This window comes from Carcharhinus amblyrhynchos, chromosome 20 (genome assembly GCF_965287045.1).
Source record: "Carcharhinus amblyrhynchos chromosome 20, sCarAmb.v2.hapA, whole genome shotgun sequence".
NCBI lineage: Eukaryota > Metazoa > Chordata > Chondrichthyes > Carcharhiniformes > Carcharhinidae > Carcharhinus > Carcharhinus amblyrhynchos.
In genome coordinates, this window is record NC_137343.1 from 23,782,795 (window position 1) to 23,806,717 (window position 23,923).

The 23,923-nt window shown below is 44.8% G+C and overlaps 1 protein-coding gene across 1 annotated transcript in view; it reads left to right on the plus strand.

The window, feature by feature from the left end:
• Window positions 1-23,923, plus strand: part of dtx1 (deltex 1, E3 ubiquitin ligase) — a 278,906-nt gene that overhangs the window by 102,615 nt on the left and 152,368 nt on the right. The window lies entirely within an intron of this gene.

A 23,923-nucleotide genomic window follows, 5' to 3' on the forward strand; every position in this document is an offset into this window, starting at 1 on the left:
CCCCCCCCGGGAATTGGCGAGTTGTTTGCAGATGCACATTTAACACATTGAACAGCGCAAGATCGTGTGTGGTCAACTGTCCCATTTCCCCAAAAGGAAATCACTTCCACTTCCACATCCACCACAGAAAGGAGAATTCCTGGTTAGATATCTGAAATCTGAAAGCCAGGAACTCCCTCACTGATATACACCTCAACCAAAGTTTACATTCACTGCCTGACCCAGCTAGGATTTTTACATCATTGAAATCACCTGTACCAATATGGAAGGCTGCACAGATTATGAACAGTTTGCTTATATGTGTGAAAATACCATGATGTAAAACATATTTGTGACCAATCTTTCCTGTCACTGTTAAACTGTTTTGTTAGGCCTGTCAGAGGATAGGATGGTAAGTGGCATAGATGTTGGCGAAAACATTCAAGTTGAAATGAAAGGTACAGTGACACAATGGTTAGCATTGCTGCCTCACAGTGCCAGGGACCCAGGTTCAATTCCTTGCATCGCTGTCTGTGTGGAGCTTCCACTTTCTCCCTGTGTCTTCAATAGCCCAAAGGTGTGTGGGTTAGGTTGATTGGCCATGCTAAATTGATCCTAGTGTTAAGCACATTAAATGTGTGGATTTTGGGAGTAGGGCCTGGGTGGGACTGTGGTTGTTATGGGCTCAATGGCCTCCTTCCGTACTGTAGGGATTCTATGAAAGTCTTGAGCAGTTAATCTCACTCCCTCTTTCTTTATGATATTATCAGAATGGTGGTGAAGGTTTTCGAACAGTGTTGCAGGAGCAATAATTCTAGTAGAGTGGTATTTTCACGAGATTAGTAACCCAGAGCAGGGCAAAATCCTGGAATCTGTGTTCAAATCCCACCATGGCAGATGGTAAAATTTGAATTCCAATCTGGAATTAAAAGTCTAATTTGTTGTAAAAAAAAACCCATCCTTGTTCACTAATGTCCTTTAGGGAAGGAAATCTGCTATCCTTACTTGGTCTGGCCTACATGTAACTCCAGGGCCACAGCAAGGTGGTTGACTTTCAAATGGCCGTCCTAAATGGGCAATAAATGCTGGGCAGCTAGCGATGCCAAAATCCTGTAAATGAATTTAAAAATCCACTGGAGTTTGACATCAACTTCTGTGCCTCTCTCTTCCTTTCTGTAGAGGTATAACCTCTGACACGGTGGCACAGTGGTTAGCACTGCTGCCTCACAGTGCCAGAGACTTGGGTTCGACTTCAGCCTTGGGTCACTGTCTGTGTCTCATTTGCACATTTTCCCTGTGTCTATGTGGGTTTCCTCCGGATGCTCTGGTTTCCTCCCTCAGTTCAAAGAGGTGCAGGTTAGACTGATTGGCTGTGCTAAATTGCTCCTAGTGTCAGGAGATTAGTAGGGTTAATATGTGGAGTTATGGGAAGAGGCCCTGGGTGGGTTGTGGGTTGTGAGGTAGTAACATCTCACTAATCTTTTGATTTGACATCAACAAATGGAGAAACGACAAGATCATCCAAATAGGAAATAGGTGTTAGGGAAGGAACATTGAATGGTTGCCAGAGTTGATTGCAATGTTAGGGTCAGTTTGCTGTAATATGTACTGTAACTTCCATTAGTAGAGTCTGACTGAGGCAAACCATACAGTATTAATGATGGGTCAACAAGTGGGTAAAATTTATATTTCAGTTTCCATGCTATATTAAATTGAGTATAAGGTTGAGGAGATACTGACCTCCTTCTGTACTATAGGGATTCTGTGACACATTGTGAGCAATGCCCTATCAATGTGTTAGAAGAATCTTGTTCTTAGTGTTTCTCCATCACACTTCTGAGTGTCGAAAGTACTTTCTGACTGATAAACTGTGAGAAAATTAAACTAGTTATGCATCTTTCTTTTATCAGACACTCCCAGAGTGTTCCTCCAAACATGGAAAATGGCTAACTACTATCCAAATAAACAGTTATATTTTTCAGTGGATTTTAGGATGTACCTATTTAGGTTGCAAGAATTATTTGAGCAGTTTCCTTAAAGGAATGAGTCAGATTAAATACAACTCCAGTAAAGTTTATTGTGGGGTCACAGGGATAGCTATCAGTGCAGGCTTGATGTGCTAAGTGGCTTCCTTCTGCATTGTAGACCCATGATTTATTAATCACAAGTAGGCTTACACGAACATGGTAATGAAGTTACTCTGAAAATCCCCTAGCCGCCACACTCCTACACCTATTGAGGTACACCGAGAATTTAGCATGGCCAATGTACATCTTCCAGATTGTGGGAGGAAACAGGAGCACCCAGAGGAAACCCACTCAGACACTGGGAGAACATGCAGACAACAAACAGACATTGACCCAAACCAGGAATTGAACCCAGGCCCTTGGCGCTATGAGGCAGCAGTGCTGACCATTGTGCTACCGTGCTACTTACTCCCCTGCTGATCACACACATGTCATTTGCAGCACTGCGAGGAAATGGATGAAGGTGTAAGAATATTAGTAATTGTACGCCATCTAATCAAGTTGGTTAACCATCTCAAAGTGTCTGACCACATGAGTTAACTTTGGAGAGGTGTAACTGCCTTTGTTTTAAGTGGAACGGCCTTACTCACAAATCAACTGCACCTCTGGACATTCTGCACCCTCTGTCGATCAGCTGTGTTTCTAATTAAACTCTGCACAGAAAAACAAGATTTTTGGCTGGAGGCAAGTCTGCTGAAAGCTCCCTTCAGTTACTTTGAAAATCTGGTATGTAAGAACCTCCAGAGCTTTTGATTGCAGCTGCAGTAATGCTCTTTGCATTATTTTTGGGCAAAGTAAGCAGTTAATCCGATTGGATTGCTTTTAGACACAACTTTTGGACAAAGACTCATCGTTGTACTGCGTCATGATGTTCAATATTTATTCCTCGGCCTCTTGAAAGTCCAAGTGCAAATTCCCCTCTTGATGTCCTTGCTATGGTGCACTGTTGGATCGGTGCCTTGCAGCACCATGTCAGCTACTTTGCAGCACTATTCTCTTCAGTTCATCAAGAAATCAATTCATTATGGCATCGATTGGTGAAAGGACAGAGCTTTGTTCAGTGTGCAACATGGTCTGGGGGTGTGATCTCATCGCCCGTTCATGCTACGCTCCCGTTGCAATGAATTCGGCGATAAGCCAATTCTCCATTCAGTGCAACGTGAATAGTCAGAACATTCTGGCCTGGATTTGAGTTAGATAGAAAATGTCAGGATTTATCACCAAGCCTGACTCCTCATGATGAGATTTTTAAAGAATTGAGACAAAGTGAAGAACGTTGAAAAAAAGGCTGCTAATGTCCATTTTTGCCAAGGGTTGACCTTAAGGGGAAAGCACTTTACTGGGGGATGAAATTTAGAGAAATTCATATACCGACAGGTCTATAAAGTTGGGTTTAAGATGGAAGTAATCTCACCCTGGAGTTTCTCGTGGGAAACATTGTAAGACACATCTGTGGGCATTTTGTCACTGTAATTACTCATTCCAAACATTAACGATGATCTGTTTAACAGTAACTTTATTCTGAAGCGCTTCTTGAGGTTTTGGTCCAAACACAACATCTTCCTGGCTGGAATCAAATCTTTTGATCCTGGACGATGAAGAAGGTTGTGGTGTTTCAAAGACTGGTTCGACGTTAATCAGAATTGGACCCTTAGCACCACCAGGAAAAGCAGTTCTTAAACTACCGGCTGAACGTTTTTCCAGATATTTCTGAGGACTGTTTGAGAAATGCTGCCTTTTGTACCACAGCTTCCAGAATCATCTTTGGCAATATCATGGGACAAATTAATTCAGCAGATAAAATAAAAGAAAGCATGTTGTGAAAGGGAAAGATGGAACCAGAGCTACTTCTGAGAAGATACGAAAATTCTAACACATTAAATTCCATAAAAATATTAGGAATGAAATTCTTGCCTTCACTAATTTTAGTGAGTAAAAGTAAAAAGTGTATTTATTAGTTACAAGTAGGCTCACATTAACGCTGCAATGACATTACTGTGAAAATCTCCTAGTCGCCACACTCCAGCACCTGTTCGGGTACACTGGCCAATGCACCCAATGCATCTTTTGGACTGTGGGAGGAAACCAGAGCACCCAGAGGAACCTACGCAGACATGGGGTGGGTTGGGGGGGGGGGGAGCAGGGAGAAGGGGGGGTGAATGTGCAAGCTCTGCACAGACAGTGACCCAAGCCGGAAATCGAACCCAGGCCCCGGGTGCTGTGAGGCACCAGTGCTCACCACTGTGCCACCAGGTCTCCCAAAAGCAGTTATAAGCTAAGGAAAATCTGTCTTTTACCCAAATCACCAGAATTAACAAAGATAGGAACCACCCCCCTTTCCCCGCTGCATTGTCCCACTATTGATTTCATCTTGGCCTGAGGATGATGCTCTTGCTAATTAGTTGAATCTTACACTAATATTTAGTATTTCAGCTGTATCTGTTTCTTATTATTTTCTCTGCTACTGATTGCAATCAGTTGTCTTGAAATAATAAAGAATGTGAACGATGTAACTGACGCTGTTTTTAAACAGTTTGAGGATTCGGGGTAGACCATTAAGGACAGAGGTGAGGAGACATTTCTTCACCCAAGAGTAGTGAGCCTGTGGAATTCATTCCCACAGGAAGTAGTTGATGCCAAAACGGTTCAATGTATTCAGGAGGCAGTTGGATATCGCACTTGAGGCGAACGGAATCAAAGGTTCCATTCTGAGAAAGCAGGAGTAGGCTATTGAGTTGGACACCAGCCATGATCGTGATGAATGGCGGAGCAGGCTCGAAGGGCCAAATGGCCTCCTCCTGCTCCTATCTTCTATATTTCTATGTAAACAAATTCACGCTTTGTACAGCTGATACCTGAGCAGCTGCTCACTTGGTTAGCACTCGTCCTCTGCAGATTTTTCTGGAAGCTTCCAGATTGGACACACGTTAACAAGGACATTTTCATGCAATGAAAGAGGGAGACCCTGTGAAAGCCCTCCGCATCGTAAACATCTGCTATTGCTTAACATCGGTGTTACAAAGGTCAGTTTGTCCAAATATGTAACAGTGGGATTAGGGCAAATAAATGATCAACTTCACCTCTTACAAAACCTTGTCGATTGTCATCGAATCAGATGACACTGCAGATTATCTTACAGGATTTAGGCTGAAACCGCCAGTCATTAATTCAAAGTGAATGAGGACAGGCAAGAAAAACGTGTCTGGTGCGTGGAGCTTGTTATACACAATAATAATACGTTAATCATTTATTATTGTCACATGTATTCATATACAGTGAAAAGTGTTGTTTCTTGCATGCAATACAGACAAAGCATACCGTTCATAGAGAAGGGAACGAGAGAGTGCATAATGTAGTGTTACAGTCATAGCTAGGGTGTAGAGAAAGATCAACTTCATACAAGGTAGGTCCATTCAAAAGTCTGATGGCAGCAGGGAAGAAGCTGTTCTTGAGTGAGTTGGTGCATGACTTCATGATGTAAGCACTCCACACTATCCCAAACCATGTGACCTCCTGGAAAGGTGAAAGAACAGAGAAAACCCAAAGTTGATTTGGTTGAAAAGAATCGGGAAATTCTCCTCCATCCCTACTCCCCTGAGGTGATCAAAGCTAGTCCAGGAGATCACGCTGGCCTGGGGAATGCAATACTGCACTTACCGTGTGTGGAACGCGATCTCTGCCCCGGTCAGGGCCAAGTCAAGCTCTTGCTTCAGTCTGCTCCGAGTTATATTCTTTCTCAGAGTAAGATGGTGATTCAGATGAGCAGTCCCTTCTGAAACATGAACCCATTGTCCCCTTTCAAATTGTGCGTTCCCGATAGATTTCCTCCGGCTGTAAGAAAGTGGCAAAGCTCATACTTCAGAACAGTAAAGATTAATTCAAAGCACCTGTAGCTTTGATCCTGGTCTGAACTACCATGTACAAAGGCTGACAGGTGCTGACGTGTCTAGTCACTTGCAGTTTAGGCAGCTCCCTAGGCTCCCTGATGTATCTGAGAAATGGCTGGGTTCTCTGTGGTTTCTGTCACAGTAACTGGTCTGGATTGAGTGGGTTAGGAGCATATGGGACATTTGTGTAATTGACAGTGAAGTACTACCATAAATGTTTGAGTAATCACAGAATTACAGAATCCTACAGTGCCGAAGAGGCCCTTCAGCCCATCGAATCTGCAGTGACACATGAAATGCCCTGACCTGCCCACCTAATCCCACTTGCCTGCACTTGGCCTATAGTCTTGAATGTTATGGCATCCCAAAGTACTCATGCAGGTTCTTTTTAAAGGATGTGAGGCATCCCACCTCCACCACCCTCCCAGGCAGTGCATTCCACACCATCACCATCCTCTGAGGAAAAAAGGGTTTTCCTCAAATTCCCCCCTAAACCTCCCACCCCTCACTTTTAACTTGTGTCCTCTTGTAACTGACCCTTCAACTAAGGGGAACAGCTGCTCCCTATCCATCCTGTCCATGCCTCTCATAATCATGAAATCATAGAATCCCTGCGGTGCAAAAAGAGGCAATTCAGCCCACACCGACAACAGTCTCACCCAGACCCTATCCCTGTAACCCCACATATTTACCCTGCTAATCTCCCTGACACTGAGGGGCAGCTTGTCATGGCCAGTCCACCTAACCTGCACATGGACTGTGGGAGGAAACCCACGCAGACACAGGGAGAACATGCAAACTCCAGCAAGAGTGGAGGCCGGAATTGAACCCGTATCCCTGGCGCTGAGAGGCGGCAGTGCTAACCACTGTGCCTCCATGCCTCCCACAATGGTCTAGCTCATGTTAAAGCTGACCTCAGACAAGCAGCCTCGGCCTATCACCCACTCCTACCGCCACAGCTGCAACACCTTCAGTGAAGTAGGACAAGTTTCCGGAACAGTCCATCTGAGTTGATATCAAATACCCGATTTTATATTTTTGTGTGGGATGGGGGGAGACGCCTGCTCGTGCGTAAGCACAAAGTTTGACCAGATGATCATTAAAGTTGGAAGTGGGACGTGCGTACAAAACCAGGGCAGAGCGCAGGTCACTTAAAGCAGCGTTTAGATCATTGAGAATATCTGTAGCTTTTCATTTACAGCAATTCTGCCTCAGTCCAAGAAGATGGCATTGAGTTCAACTTAGGATGACAGGATTTGAATAACACCTTCTTGGGTGAATAGAGATAACTGCCCTGTGCCAGCCAATATTGAGTTACTTGTCTGGTGAACGTGCAATGCTTTTTTAACCACAGAGAGAGAGGGAGGGGGGCTTCACACCAACTTTTCATACCAACCTTGTAGTCTGAGTCAACGCCATGGTGACGAGGTCGAATCATAGAATCCCCACGGTGCAGGAGAAGGTCATTTGGCTCATTGAGTCTGCACTGACTCTCCAAAAGTGCATCTTACCCAGGCCCATCCCCTTCCCCATCCCCGTCACCCCACATATTTACCCCGCTAATCCCCCTAACCTGCACATCTTGAACACTAAGGAGCAATTTTAGCATGACAGTGCCAGCTGTCAAAGGAAACCCCTGCAGACACAGGAAGAACGTGCAAACCCCAGATAGTAAGTCATGTTTCCCAAAGGCAGGTTGTCCTTTAGGAATAAAGTCCTCGGGACTTTAATGGCTGGCTAAAAAAAGCTGGTTGAGCTTCCCAATGAAGAATGTCGGGAAACCCTTTGGGATGCATTAGCAAGTCATGCAGGATCATTAAAAGGTTACCTCATTGGAATTAAGTGACCCATTCAAATGAAGCTCAGTGAGAAACTGGAATGTTCATCGTTATACCTGTATGCAAGCGGCACCCACCTGGCGGGCTTGACTGCTTCCAATGCCGTGACGCTGTCCTCTGGAGAATGCTTGTAAATTCCAGTCTTCGTTTGAGACCAGGTGGTGCAAGTTATGTGGAAGAGGATTAGTGGAAACAGTTGGAGCCATGGTGGACATAGGTGGAAGGGACAGTGCAGGCTGTCCGTGTGCTCTTTAAATATGGCGGCCACATCTTTGATTCAGTGAGGTAATGGTGACTTCCTGTCTACCCCTATCAGCAGAATCAGCGAGCTCCTTGCAGATACATATTTACTGAGCTGAACAGTGCAAGTTCATGGTCGGGTATCCCAAACCTCCCCCAACTTACACTCCAGAACAGAAGAGTCCAGCTACTAACTCCACTTTACATCCACCAACATTGCAATAAAATCTTTAGATAGCACAGAGCAATTTTCACCCATTCCAACTGTTTATTTGTTGCACTAATCACGCTAATTTAGTAATACTGGCTACTCAGCGACAGGCATTCTGAATACAATTCAATGTTCAGAGTCGAGTGGGAAATTCTGTGCACTGTGGTGGCTCAGTCTCTAAATAAAGAACCATCATTGGGTGAGACAGGAAGGTTTAAATGCTGTCATATGTAGAGCTGAACATTCAAATCATGAACCACGAAGAGTAAAAGGCTGCTGCATTCTGGCCAATATAATGGTAGAGCTATTAAAAAGATTATGGTAGCACAGTGGTTAGCACCGCTGCCTCTCAGTAGGTTCAATTCCAGCTTCGGGTCACTATCTGTTTGCACATTCTCCCTGTGTCTGCACCGGTTTCCTCTGGTTTCCTCCCTCAGTTCAAAGATGCGTGGGTTAGGTTGATGGGCCATGCTAAATTGCCCCTTAATGTCAGAGGTATTAGTAGAGTAAATACAGGGATTTACAGGGATAGGGCCTGGGTGGGATTGTTGTCAGTGCAGGCTCGATGGGCCAAATGCTCTTCTTCTGCACTGTAGGGATTCTGTAATTCTTCTATGATTAAATTTGAACCAGAAATGGACTTTGGTGAAGTGGAGAGAGAACTCAGAATTAAGCCTCAGAACACATTCTGCATATCCATCAGCCCTGGAGTCAGTGAATTATTATGAGGATGGGTTAGAGCAACCTATGATTTAAATAGTGGCAGTGCGGCGTGGCATAACGCAGGACTGCAAGTGACACTGAGACCATTTCACCGCAAGTGAGAAATAGGAAGGCTTGGTAGGAACTGTGGGAGAAGGAGCCATCTCCTACACTTCACGTTCCAATATTGCTGCACATTTGCTCACCTGAAGGCTGGACACTGGTATTTTTATCGACGTAGCTCAACATTATATTTGTTACAGTCAAATTCATCCTTACCCTTTTCGTTTGAGAATCAGTAGGCAAACTGCATATATATTTCCACTTGGAAGCATTACGTATTAGTGACAAATTTAAAATGATTTGTGGTAACAGCTTTAATAAGAACATAAATAAGAACATAAGAACTAGGAGTAGGAGTAGGCCATCTGGCCCCTCGAGCCTGCTCCACCATTCAATAAGATCATGGCTGATCTTTTCACGCGCTCAGCTCCACTTACCCGCCCACTCACCATAACTCTTAATTCCTTTATTGTTCAAAACTTTATCATTGCCTTAAAAACAAGAAGAGTGAGAGTGTGTTTGTGTGAGAGCCAGTCTTATTTTATTCCATGAGTGTTCTGTGTCAGTTGCCGATGGTAATTCTTTTCCCTATGTGTGTATCAGGTTCTTCATTAAGTGTCAGATTGTCTGCCATTCTGGACTCAAGATAGCGGAATTTGCTAAGTGCTTCCACTGGGACATTATTTTGCATAGGAACAGAGGAATTAGGAGCAGAAGTAGGCAAATTCAACCCTTCGAACCTGCTTCACCATTCAATTAGATCATGGTTGATCCCTCCCTGGTTTCAAATCCACTATCCCACCTGTTCCCTATATCCCCTTAACCCATTTTTAAAATCAGAAATATATCTATCTACATCTTGAAACCACTTAATGATTCAGACTCCACCACACGATGGGACAGCGAGTTCCACAAGTTCACCACCCTCTGTGAGAAGTTTTAAATCTACCACCTCTCAACCTGTACTTGTGACTTCTTGTTCTAGATGGCCCCACAAGGGGATGGATACATTTGGTCTACATTTACTTTATCAATCCCTTTTAGTATTTTGTATACCTTGATCAGATCCCCTACACCAGTGAGTATACGCCCTATGATCATGGAATATTACACAAAGAGGTAGAGGCCATTGAGACACTGGAACTTGCTCTGACATTCAGTTAAGTCATTGCATATCTAATTCTTATTTATCCAGCCTTATTCCATACCCTTTACCAGCCTTGCCTTCTCCTTGGCCAGCTGAGTTTTTTGTCTATCCTCGGTGCTTACAGTGCCCTACCAAGCAGTCAGCCTCCACAGGTCATTGCTGTCAGACTCTAAATCCCTATGGTCAGTGTCAATGTCTGCAACCTTCACATCGTTCTGGCGGGTGTCCTTGTAGCAGAGGAATGGATGTCCTGGAACTGAACACACACAAAATGTATTGGTTGCAAGCTGAAAGACATGGGGCTGCCTGATTGAGGTGCTGATTTAGCTCATGTTGCAGCAGCAAGACAGACAGAGTTTGAAAGACATTGAATTACATACCATGGACAGCACAGAAACAGGCTATACTACTGCAGCTGCCGGAAATCTGAAATGAAGATTGAAAATTCTGGAACTACCCGGGTCAAGCAGCTTCTTTGGAGAAAAAAGCGACTTCCTAATAAGAGTTTATCGATATACGGTATTAACACAGAAACGGTCAGCCCAGTGAGCTCATGGCAGTATTCATATTCCACACAAACCTCTCTCACCCTTCTCCATCTCACCCCATCAGCATATAGAATCATAGAAGCTTCCAGTGCAGAAGGAGAATTGAGTCTGCACTTGGCCACAACCTCACCCATGTCCTATCCCCATAACCCCATGTATTTACTCTAGTTAGTCCCCCTGACACTAAGGGTCAATTTAGCATGGCCAATCCACCTGATCCACATATCTTTGGACTGTGGGAGGAAACTGGAGCACCTGGAGGAAACTCATGCAGACACGGGGAGACACAGTGTCCCAAGCCGGGAATTGAAGCCAGGTCCCTGGCACTGTGAGGCAGCAGTGCTAACCATGCTGCCCCACAGTGGCACAGTCGTTATGTTCCTTTCTCCATCAAGAAACAGGCCATCACAAGACTCTCTTCTAGGCTTAATGAATTGATCAATAAAGCAATTACACTCTTGTATCCCCTGTTAAATGGATCCTCAACATCCACACAGAACGTTGAGAGTCTATTTAAAAGTAACTTTTAAAACCCCATTGTAAAGATTCTCAGTGCAGTAGACAGGGTCAGACACTGAAAGCATACCGACTGGAGATTGAATACAGGTTTCCCAGAGGATTGTAAAAGCTTAGCACACCTGCATACTCCCCTTTTCAATGACAAAACCCCTTTTCTTTATGAAGATCCGAACATTACAGCTTTACAGAATTGTCAGGGCACCTTGGAATACTTGAGTTACAAAGGGAAATTCTGTTTCAGAACGGCGGAGAAGTGATTACTTTTTGCTTTCTGAGCCCAGTCCCTCAGGAAGCCAAAAGCACCATGTGAAGGAGTGCTGGCCCCTCGCTGTGTACTAGTGCTCCCAGAAGCTGACTCATTGAGGTCACCAAGCAGGCAGCGAGCGCCTGTCCTTCCTTTTCTGGGCTGGATTCCAACTCTGTCTCTGGAGGTAAAGCTCAGGGACTGACACAAGTATCTTAATCAGTTTGCTGGCTAGTGCCGTACCCGAAATCTGTCCTTTTGACAATCCTTTTAACTGATAATTTTTGCTGATGCAGGGCTGAAGACTAATTTGCACGGAACACTGTACGCAGACACTTGTAAGAGTGGAATGTGCTTGCTGCAACACTTATTCTGCATTATATATACACGTTAATCATACAGAACAATGCTCACTTTATCAGAAAATACAAAATGTGCACATTCTGAAGCCAATTGGTGTCTAGGGATGCAGCTTGGGGAGAGGGCAGTGAAAATTTTCTTAATTAGAGAAGTGAATATTTTGCTTATGTTTGCGCATTTTATTCAGTCTGACTTCAAGGCCAATTTATAAAGCGTTTGTAATTATCGTTTCAGCCACTCTTGAGCTGCAGAATCTCAGGGCACTCACTCTAAGAGAAGAAGACAAAGAACCTAGCACACATTTCCTACATCATTGGTGGAAACTATTAAGGCTTCTTTTTGCATTCTTAACTTTTGAGTGCTTTTCCCAAAGCTGTGATGTTGGGACAGTTGGAGCTCTCAAGAGTAATCCAGACAGATTTGTGTTAGGTAGAGGCATCCAGGGCTGTGGAGTAAAGGAAGATGAATGGAGTTGAGGAACAGATCAAGCATGATCTAATTGAATGGCAGCAATAGGCTTGAGGGGTTGAATGGTCTACTCCTGTTCCTGAAATGTTCTTGGTACTTGCATTTGATGAAAAATCACATGGTTATCACAGCAGAATCATAGCATCTCTACAGTGCAGAAGGAGGCCATTCAGCCCATCAAATTTGGACTGACAAAGCACTTTACCCAGGCCCTATCCCCATAACTCCACATATTTACCCTGCTAGTTTCCCTAACTTATACATCTAAGGGACAATATTAGCATGGTCAATCCACCTAACCTGCACATCTTTGGACTGTGGGAGGAAACTGGCATACCTGGAAGATACCCAGGCAGACACAGGGAAAATGTGCAAACTCCACACAGTTAAGGCCGGAATTGAACCTGGGTTCCTGGTGCTGTGAGGCAGCCATTGTGCCACCATGCCACCCCTGTAGGAGATAACTACATCCATTACCAAGTGAGCATTCTGTGAGTCATCTGGATACCCATTTGTCTGACTCATTCATAATTGAAAGCTGATAATACAAAAATGAAGGTGATTAGAGAATGGTGAGGTTTAGTAAGAGGAGTAACCAATTATTAACTTGTAGGACAAGTGAGTGAGAGGAGCTGGAGTGTTATAAAGGGCTCTGAATAGAAAGTCACTGAAGAGAAAATTAAAATAATCTGGTGGCACAGCCAGGTAATGTGTTAACAAGATGTGTCACTGTGTAGGTAGGATTAGGCTGTGGGAATCTGATCCCTGCCAGGCTGGACTCACATGAATTGGCCTTCAGTTTGAAAGATCAATGGACATAATACATAGCTCAGTTGGTAGCATTCTTGGTCATTCAGAAGGTTGTGGGTTCAAGTCCAGTCTGGAGACTTGGACACACAATCTGGGCTGATATTCCAGGGCAGTGCCATGGCCTCTGGGTGAGCTATTAAACCAAGGTCCTGTCTGCCTTCTTAGGTGGATGTTCTCTCTGATTTCCATTTATCACTCGACCAATATCAATGAAACAAATTATTTAGTCATTGTCACATTGTTGTCTGTGTTGGCTGCCTGATTTCCTACATTACTATAGGCGGTGACTACGCCTTTGAAAACTTCTTTGTTCTTTGTAAGTGCTTCAGGAAGCCTTGAGGATATGAATGGCGATATATGAATGGAAGTACCTCATATCATTGAAGGGAAGGATATGCTGTTTTTCTCAGCCATAGTCATTATGAAAAATATATCTCTGCTTTTTTTTTGAAGAGATGTTTTGGCACATGAGTTGTTAAATAGCCCAATGTTGAGGTCAGTTATAGTCTTAAAGAGTAGTTTACCTGTTATCCCAGGGGGTTTGCCGTCTGTGGCTCTGAAGTTACAGCTCTTTAATATCTGATTTGTGGTTCCCAATCCTTTCCAGTTGAATTGTATTAACATCAAAAAAGTCAAGAAAAGTAAAAGCCCTATTCTTATTGTAGGGATTAAAGACCAATCTAAGCAGCTGGACATCCATATGCTGGAGATACTGTCTTGCCCCAGAATATTTTCAGATAATATGCCAAAATTTTAGACAATAAGACACCAATGGCCAATATAATGGCCAATACCAATAATGTGACTTCTGGCCATATTAGCTCCAGATAGCCCTGAGTCTCAGAGCCACCTAGAAAATTCACACATCCCTTTGTTTAAGGATGGAATGTCAAGAACAGGACTGTAGCATTCCAGCTGACTGACTGGGTGAGGGGGGCAAGAGTGTTGTCACACCAACAGTTTTCAGTGAAAAGATCAAGAGTGAGTACATAAGAACATAAGAAATAGGAGCAGGAGTAGGCCATCTGGCCCCTCGAGCCTGCCCCGCCATTCAATAAGATCATGGCTGATCTGTCGTGGCTCAGTTCCACTTTCCCGCCCTCTCCCCATAACCCTTAATCCCCTCTCTTATCAAAAACCCATCAACCCGCTTCTTAAAAATATTTAGCGAGGCAGCCTCCACCACTTCAACGGGCAGAGAATTCCAGAGATTCACCACCCTTTGAGTGAAGAAGTTCCTCCTCAACTCCGTTCTGAACCGCCCCCCCTTTATCTTGAGGCTGTGCCCCCTAGTCCTACTGTCTTTTTTGAGCGGGAAGAGTCTTTCCACCTCTATCCTATCCATCCCATTCATCATCTTATACGTCTCAATGAGATCTCCCCTCATTCTTCTAAACTCTAACGAGTACAAGCCTAGTTTATTCAGCCTCTCCTCATAGCTCAACCCCCTCAACTCCGGTATCAGCCTAGTAAACCTCCTCTGCACTCCCTCCAAGGCCAAAATATCCTTGCGCAGGTGCGGCGCCCAAAACTGCACACAGTACTCCAGCTGCGGCCTCACCAATGCCCTATACAGCTGCAGCAAGACCTCCCTACTTTTATATTCAATCCCCCTCGCTATGAAGGCCAGCATCCCATTCGCCTTCCTGACCACCTGCTGCACCTGCAGGCTGGGTTTTTGCGACTCATGCACAAGGACCCCGAGGTCCCTCTGCACCGTCGCCTGCTGCAGTTTTTCGCCCCGTAAGTAATAGTCCTTCCTACCATTCTTCCTACCAAAGTGGACCACCTCACACTTGCCAACATTAAATTCCATTTGCCATTTCCTGGCCCATTCGCCCAGCCTATCTAGATCCTTCTGCAGACTCTCCACACCCTCCGCACAATTTGCCTTTCCCCCAATCTTGGTGTCATCAGCAAATTTCGACACCCTACACTCGGTTCCCTCCTCCAGATCATCTATATAAATGGTAAATAGCTGAGGCCCCAGCACCGACCCCTGGGGCACCCCACTAGTCACCAACCGCCAATCCGAATAGCACCCATTGACCCCCACTCTCTGCCTCCTATTTGACAACCAATCCTCTATCCACGCTAACACCCTACCCCCAACTCCATGTCCTCTGACCTTCTGCAGTAACCTCTTGTGAGGTACCTTATCAAACGCCTTCTGAAAATCCAGAAAGACCACATCCACCGGCTCTCCTCTATCCACCGCCCTAGACACATCCTCATAGAACTCCAGTAAATTTGTCAGACACGACTTCCCTTTAATGAAACCGTGTTGCGTCTGCCCTATCAAGCAATTCCCTTCAAGATGCCACGCAATTTCCTCCTTAATGACGGATTCTAACATTTTACCTACCACAGACGTTAAACTAACCGGCCTGTAATTCCCCGCCTTTTGCCTGGCACCCTTCTTAAACAACGGCGTAACATTAGCCGTTTTCCAATCCTCCGGCACTTCCCCGGAATCCAGCGACGTCTGGAAAATAACCACCAAGGCATCCACTATCACCTCCGCCATTTCTTTCAGAACCCTCGGATGCATTCCATCCGGTCCTGGGGACTTGTCCACAATCAGCCCCTCCAGTCTGTCGCGCACCACCTCTCTAGTAACAGTAATGTCATTAAGACCCTCCAGTCCTACCACCTTTCCATCGCTAACACCCGGCAAATTATTCACGTCCTCCTCCGTGAAGACAGAAACAAAAAAGTTATTCAAGACCTTAGCCATATCCCCATCCCCTACCACTAGGTCCCCTTTCTCATCCGCTAAGGGACCAACGTTCACCCTAGCCAGCCTCTTCCTTTTTATATATTTATAAAAACTCTTGCTATCCTTTTTTATATTAAGCGCTAGCCCAGCTTCATAGCTTCTTCTACCCTCCTTTATCAACTTTTTTGTCAATCTTTGTTGACATTTAAACCTTTCCCAATCCTCTTCTCGCCCACTGCTCTTAGCTACTCTAAATTCCTCCGCTTTTAATTTAACACTTTCCTTCACCTCCTTCGTTATCCACGGCTTATTACCTCTCTTCCTACTGTCCTTTTTAACCATCGGAATAAATTTCTGCTGAGCACCAAGAAAGATCTCCTTAAAGATCCTCCACTGCTCCTCAGCAGACCTACCTTCCAACGCGCTCCCCCAGTCCACATTCGCCAATTCTTCTCTCATCCTACCATACTCCCCTCTATTCAAACAAAGGACACGTGTCCGGGAACCCACTTTCTCCTCCTCCATCTGCAACAGAAACTCCACCATACAATGATCACTCTCTCCAAGAGGATCCTTCACCTCAAGGTCCCTAATTCTACCCGCCTCATTACATAGCACCAGATCCAAGATAGCTCGCTCCCTCGTCGGCTCCAACACACACTGTTCGAGGAAACTATCCCGGCAGCATTCCAAGAACTCCTCCTCGAGCCCACCTCGTCCAACATGGGTCGACCAATCAATATGCAGATTGAAATCCCCCATAACTACTGCCGTCCCATTCCTGCACGCCGCACTTATTTGCGCGTTGACAGCCCGCCCCACCTCCAGATCATTATTCGGGGGCCTATAGACGACACCCACCAGCGTCTTCCTCCCTTTGCTGTTCCTAATCTCCACCCACAATGATTCCACTTTCTGCTCTTTGGCTCCGATATCATCCCTTGCTACCACCTTGATGCTGTCCTTAATCAGCAGAGCTACGCCACCCCCTCTTTCCTCCTGCCTATCCTTCCTAAACACTTGATAGCCCTGTACATTCATCTCCCAGTCCCTGTCACCTTGCAGCCACGTCTCTGTAATGGCCACCAGATCGTATCCATTTGTGTCGATCTGCGCCACCAGCTCATCCACTTTATTCCGAATGCTTCGTGCATTCAGATAAAGCGCTTTCATCCCAGCCTTCTTCTGGACCCTATTTGCCGTAACGCCACCACTTGGGACATCCTCAGCCTCCTCCCTTACCTGTACCCTATCCTTAACTGTAGACCTCCTAACATCACCTACCCTCGCACCCTCCCCCCCCCTAATTAGTTTAAAGCCCTGTCTACAGTCCTCTTTACTCGATTCGCCAGCACTCTGGTCCCAGCACGATTCAGACCAACCCCATCCCGCCCGAACAAGTCCCACCTACCCCAATACTGGTGCCAATGCCCCATAAATTCGATCCCATTCCTCCCACACCAATCTCTGAGCCACCCATTCACTTCCTTTATCCTGTCAACCCTACACCCGTCTGCACTCGGTTCAGGCAGTAGCCCAGAGACGACCACCTTGTCGGTTCTACTTTTTAATTCCATTCCCAGCTTCTCATACTCCAGAGAGGGTCCTGGGTAGAGGGAAAGTACTGGAATCAGGTGAAAGGGTCCTTTGAGTGGGGAGAGTGGAAGAATTCTATCTAAAGATGCAAGGACAGAGCCAAAGCTGATGGAGGAAGAGCTGAACATTGTGCTCAGCCTGAAATTAATTGAGGTGGGGTGCAAGAAGACACAGATTGTTCAGCATCAGGGGGAATGTCCGATGGAAGTGTGAATACACAATGAGAGCTGGGAGCAGAAGAAAGGATGGGATTGAGCAAAAGGGAAGGAAGGATCCCAAGGGGCATTGGTACCCGTAAGTTGTTGCAGCTTGTGTTCCTGAATGCGTGAAAGGCAAAGAAAATGTTCCTTGCTAAGGTGTCAGATGAGATGAAGAATGAAACTAAACTGTGGGCCAGAAGAGCTTTGAGACGGTGCTGATAGAACGGTTGTGTACACGTGGTGGCCAAAGACACCAAGTATGGAACTTCAGATGCGGCGAGAACAATCTGAGGAATGTTATACATGCTGGAGATGCCCAGAATCCTGGGTGGATTTGAATAAGAAGGCTTCAGTTGGATTCAATAAGTTGCAGCTGGTCACCAAGGAAGGAGAATGGGTAAATACTGTATCCAGTACCAGGAGGGAAATGGAAAGCAATGAAGGTGAACATGATGTAAGAGACTAAACAGTGAGGAGAGCAGGATTCTTCAAGGCAGGCATTCCTGGATGAGAACTGACAGTGAATTAAACACAAAAATAAAAGTGAAACTCTGCGGATGCTGGAGATCTGAAATAAAAACGGAAATGCTGGAAAAACTCTGCAGCTTTGGCAGCACTTGTGGAGGGAGAAACAGAGTTAACACTTTGAGTCTGTACGATTTTTACAAAGAAAAGTTATAGGGTACAGTTGAGCTGGCCATTGTTGCTTGTGGGACCTAGCTGCAGTGTTTCCCACGCAGTGACTGTATTTTGAGATGGCCCGAGGTCACTACAGGTGCTATTTAAACGCAAGTTCTTTTGCAAGGTGTCCTTTAAAAAGGAAGCAGAAGGAAAACTGCAGGGAGTGGGCAGGGGAGGTTGGGTGGGGGGCAGGGTTTTGGGTATGTCGAGTGAAAGTATTTATGAAAAACTATCTTGAAAAAATCCAACAGGACCAGAACTCTTTACCTGAAGGACAGAGGAAGTTAGTTTTTATTTTATTTGTTCCTGGGATGTTCATTAGCAAGGCCAGCATCTGGTGCTCTTGAGAATGCTTGCTACGCATTTCTTTTATATATTTGTTCATGGGAGGTGGATGTCACAGGCTGGGCTGGCATTTATTGCTCATCCCTGAGGGCATTTAAGAGTCAACCACTTTGCTGTGGGTCTGGAGTCACATGTAGGCCAGACCAGGTAAGGACGGCAGATTTCTCTCTCTAAAGGATATTAGTGAACCAGATGGGTTTTACAACAATTGACAATGGTTTCATGGTCATCATTAGACTTTTAATTCCGGGGCAGCACAGTGGTTAGCACTGCTGCCTCACAGCACCACGGACCCGGATTCGATTCCCGGATTGGGTGACTGTGTGGAGTTTGCACATTCTCCCTGTGTCTGCGTGGGTTTCCTCCGGGTGCTCCGGTTTCCTCCCACAGTCTAAAGTGCAAGTTACGTAAATTGACCCTAAGTATCAGGGAGACTAGCTAGGGTGAATGCATGGGGTTATGGGGATAGGGCCTGGGTGGGATTGTGGTCGGTGCAGACTTGATGGGCTGAATGGCCTCCTTCTGCACTGTAGGGATTCTATTCTTTTATTATTTTTTAAAATTCATATTTTACCATTTGCCGTGGTGTGATTGGTACCCGAGTCCCTGGAGCCGTACTCTGGGTTTCTGTATTACTAGTCCAGTGACAATACCACAAAGCCACTGCCTTTCCTTAAGAGAGGAGTTCAGAATAAACCATATTGCTGTGGGTCTGGAGTTGTATGTACCCCAGACTGGGTGAGGATGGCAGACCAGAGGAACAAATTGAGGGGTATTTAACCAGTAAAAGATCAGTGTATACTCTTTGAGATACTGGTTATCCTTCATTCCCTTTCACATTCTCTTCTAATAATCTGAACTTTTTAGACATGTTATTGTCTGTCTCAAGATAATGAACAATTTTTTTCACATTGGTTTCAGTACGGAAAGCAGTTCATTTCCTTGATGTCCGGAGTGTACAGTTGGACATATTCCGGCACTTTCCATTTCAACCATCATCTTTCTTGTTTACTTTGGCTCCATCATGCAGAATGTTCTGTACAGCTGTAAAGTGCAATGTTTGTAGTGTCAGTTTGAAGGCAACAGGATGTGTCTTTTCGTGCTTGAGAGTCACTGGGAAATGGGCTCAAGGATCCTGTTTTGACAGTTTAAAGACAGGCTGTGTATCTATAACTGTGTGCGCAATGTAGGTTATGACACTGGTGAGATAAAACAGGCAGGAGAGAGAGAGAAAAGTAGGAGCAGTCAGAATTCACCAAACATTATAACACAACTACAGACCAAAGAGTGTATTCTGCCATAGAATCCCTGCAGTGCTGAAGGAGGCCATTCAGCCCATTGAATCTGCACCAATTTTCCAAAAGGTTATCTTACCCAGGCCTGACCCCCATCCCATACCATTAACCCTGCACATTTACCCTGTTAATCTGGTGACAATATAGCAGACCACTTAACCTGCACATCTCTGGACTGTGGGAGGAAACCGGAGCACCCGGAGGAAACCCATACTAACACAGGAAGAACATGCAGACAGACAGTAACCCAAGGCCAGAATCGAACCCTGGTCCCTGGCGCTGTGAGGCAGCAGTGCTAATCACGGTGTCGCCGTGCCATCTTCCCACTGAATAAATGTGGAGAAAAAATTGTTTGTTGTATTGACTTTAGAAAACAGCGATGCTTTAATTTTAAAAGTTAACCTTTAAGAATGAGCAAAGGTCTATCGCAGTGCAGCCGTTCAGTACCGACATGTAAAAATAAAAATAAAATCCCCTGTTGTTAGAGATTTTGACTTTGTGTGACGGTGCAGATTCGATAGGATGAAGGGCCTGTTCTGCACTGTAGTATTCTGTGATTCTGATGGTGTGAAATGTGTGCTTGTGGATCAGAACCCAGGTTTCCATCTCTCCCAGCTTTCCTTCCTTCGCAAGAGAGGCTGACGAGTTGAGGTCACGTGTTTTACCCATCAGTGTTAAAACCTCCCCATGTTCTCTTTCTATCTCCCATCACTGCTTCTGCTGGGAAAACACCCCAATTCCTTCTGGAATTCTCCAGAGCGACCTGGCTTCACTGGCACTTCCTAAGCACAAGTTCACTCATCTCTTTACAAAGTAATTGAATCCAAACTTCTCTGTTTGAAGCTGTAGCCATTGGTTGCAGCAATTGTGATTCCTACCTTGAGGGAATAGGCTGGAAAGAAAACAGTAGGTCTGGAGATTGTATCCAGCCTGGTGGAGTCCTTCATACCTTGCACAGTACTAACTACAACTTGCTTTTGACAAAAGGGCCAATGAATCTTGTTTGAAAGATCATCATTTTGGGTAGGAGTGGGCCACTGCAGTATCTAGTCCAACTATCCATAGTCCACAGTTGATGCATTTCTAATAGCTCCAGATCCTAATTGTTACCAAGAAGCTGACTGGTTCCCACTTTTTAGAATTGAATTAACGGGTTAGTTGTCCCTGGGGGTGGGTGGAACTGACGAGACCAGCAATTATTGCCCATCCCTCATTACGCTTGGGAAATGAATGCTGTAATTCTAAAATAAAAACAGGGAATATTTGCTATTTGCTGCAGACCCACCTCCACCTGCATGAACTGGCAGATAAGACTGACTGGAGACAAGATTCCCAACCAAATCATTAATCCATCTTCCTTCTCCGATTGCTAACAGGCTTGCTGCGCACTTTCTGCTATTACTTAATTTCGGCCCTTTATTTTTCTCACATAATTGTTTCTTTTTCGTTCGGTTTCTATAACCTCCTCCTCCAGCTGTTTTCATCAGAGATAATTCACTGGAGTCACTGCAGGCATTGCACTAATCGTTCTGCATCGCTTACTGGCTGCAGATTAATATAATTTATTGCAGCTTATGGACTCTTTTTTTCCCCCATTTATCCAGCCCCTCTACTGAGAATGAATCTAAATGGTGAAGTGGATGCTTTCTTCCAGATGGTGCCAGTATCCAGTCTGCCACAAGCATGACTACAAACCTACTCTGCTGTGCTTGTCAGAAATTCTTAGTAAATTAGGACAGGAACAGAACATTAATGTAAATTTTAAGAGTGACCATAAGATGTAGGGACAGAAGTAGACCATTCAGCCCACCAAGTCTGCCCTCTCATTCAATGAGATGATGACTGATCCGATAATCCTCCATTCTACTTTCCCGCCTTGTTGCCATAACCCTCAATTCCCTTATGATTATTAATCTGTCTAATCTGCTGTAATTCTAAAATAATAATAGGAAATATTTGCTATTTGCTACAGACCCACCTCCACCTTGAACATACTCAATAACCTGGCCTCCACAGTAAAGAATTACACAGATCCACTACCCTCTGAGAAAAGAAATTCCTCCTTATCTCTGTCTTAGATAGGCAACCCATTACTCTGAGTGGGCTGTATGAAGGTGTGGGGTGCTGGAATGTTCTAGTTCACTCAGGGAATCCAAGTTGCTGTGGCAAATGCAGTGTTTACGTGCATGTTGTAGTCTGGAGCAATGAATAGTGATGGTAGAGTTTCTTATGTGCTTGCCATCCTGACCAGGAATTGCTCCCATTCTTACCAGCTGCCATTGGCAGATGTTGGAAGGATTTGCAGGTTGACACTCAACCTGTTTGGCCACGTTATGAACATTATTTGGCTGTCAAATCCTGCAATGGACCTGGGCAGCAGAGTGGCACTGCTGCCTCACAGCTCCAGGGACCTGGGTTTGAATTCTGGCTTGGGTCACTGTGCGAAATTTGCAATTTTCCCCGTGCCTGTGTGGGTTTCCTCCGGATGCTCCGGTTTTCTCTCAGTCCAAAGATGTGCAGGTTAGGCTGATTGGACATGCTAAATTGCCCCTTAGTGTCCCAGAATGTTTAGGTTAGAGGGATTAGCGGGGTAAATGTGCGGGGTTGTGGGATTAGAGCCTGGGGTGGGATGATCGTCGATGCAGACCTGATGGGCTGAATGCCCTCCTTCTGCACTGTAAGATTTGTATGGATTCTATGGAAACCCGACCTTCTGACTCAGAGGGTGGGTGCTACCCACTGTGCCTCAGAACTCCATAAAAGTGCATGGAATCGTTCAATTCGGACATGAGAAAGTTAGATCACACTTGATGTGTCACTTCAGTAGTTGAACGTAACGAAAAGGAAGGGAAAGTTGAGTATCAGCAATATCAGAGTCATTTACTTTCACTTCTGTAAACCTGGGTTTAGATTCATAACAGATTTAATGAGCCATTGAATAATGGTGAGAACGATAACTAGTTCCAGTACTTTAATTCTCAAACTGACAGACTATGGGCTGTAAGATCTTCAGAGTGTTGGACAAAGAAGAAAGCTTTGTATTCTGAAGAATACACTAAAGCCCAAAGGTTAAAAAAAAATGCTTGTCTTAAGTAATCAGTTGGCCAAATGTAACATGTCAGCAAAATGAATGAGCTGAGCTCTATTCCAGAATTGCAATGAATATTCACTCCAGCATTCTGGAATATTCAGTTGCCATCTTGTCCTGAATGAAAACATGGAGAAATGACTTTTCATGATGATTATTTTTAGCTGCTTCTCTGCCATGCACAGACAGTGCTCCTGTTTAGAATTCCACTTCAGTTCCAATCAAGCATGTGACCCTTGCGATTTAATCCGAAAAGACAAATTGTCGATTGCAATAATTGGAAAGGAAGTTCTGGTTTTTAGGAAGTAAATTAGAAGACAATAATCAGTACCTCATTGAGTGATCTAGTCTCCACAGTGATACTGAGTACCAAAGGATTTGTGTTTCCAGAATGAAAAAGAGGAAAATGAAGTTCCCAGTTTCTGTGGAATTGTTCCGTCATTGAGGTAGTATTGAGTTTTGAAAGTCCCTTTTAATCTGCTGAAACAAACAAATTTTAGTGTGCAACATAGGTTGATGCAAGTAACTTGGCTATGGTGCAGACTGTGGTGCAAGGTTATTGTAGACAAATGTCACACAGACTAATATTAGAAACCCTTAAATGATTATCCATGGTAAGATTCATTCTTTTTTTAATTGATAGATTTCCCCCTTTCCTTCTTCCATAAGCCTCTCCTGTGTTCAGGTGTTCTCTCTCGAAACAGACCGGACCATTTGGCCTACTCCAGCCCTTATTCAGCAGCAAGGATGAGGTTGTGCCAGTGTTTGTGCTGGAAGATCTCCCTCCCCTTGATTCACCTTGTGTCGAATGCAGCAACTTTGGCAGTGTAGTAACTCGACTGAGGCAAAAGTCCCGTCACCGAGTTAGTTTATTTACACCATACGTCAGTATGCAGCCAGCTCTCCAGTAGCTCCCTGCTGAATGCAGGCTGGGAGTCTGACACACCTGCTTTAAA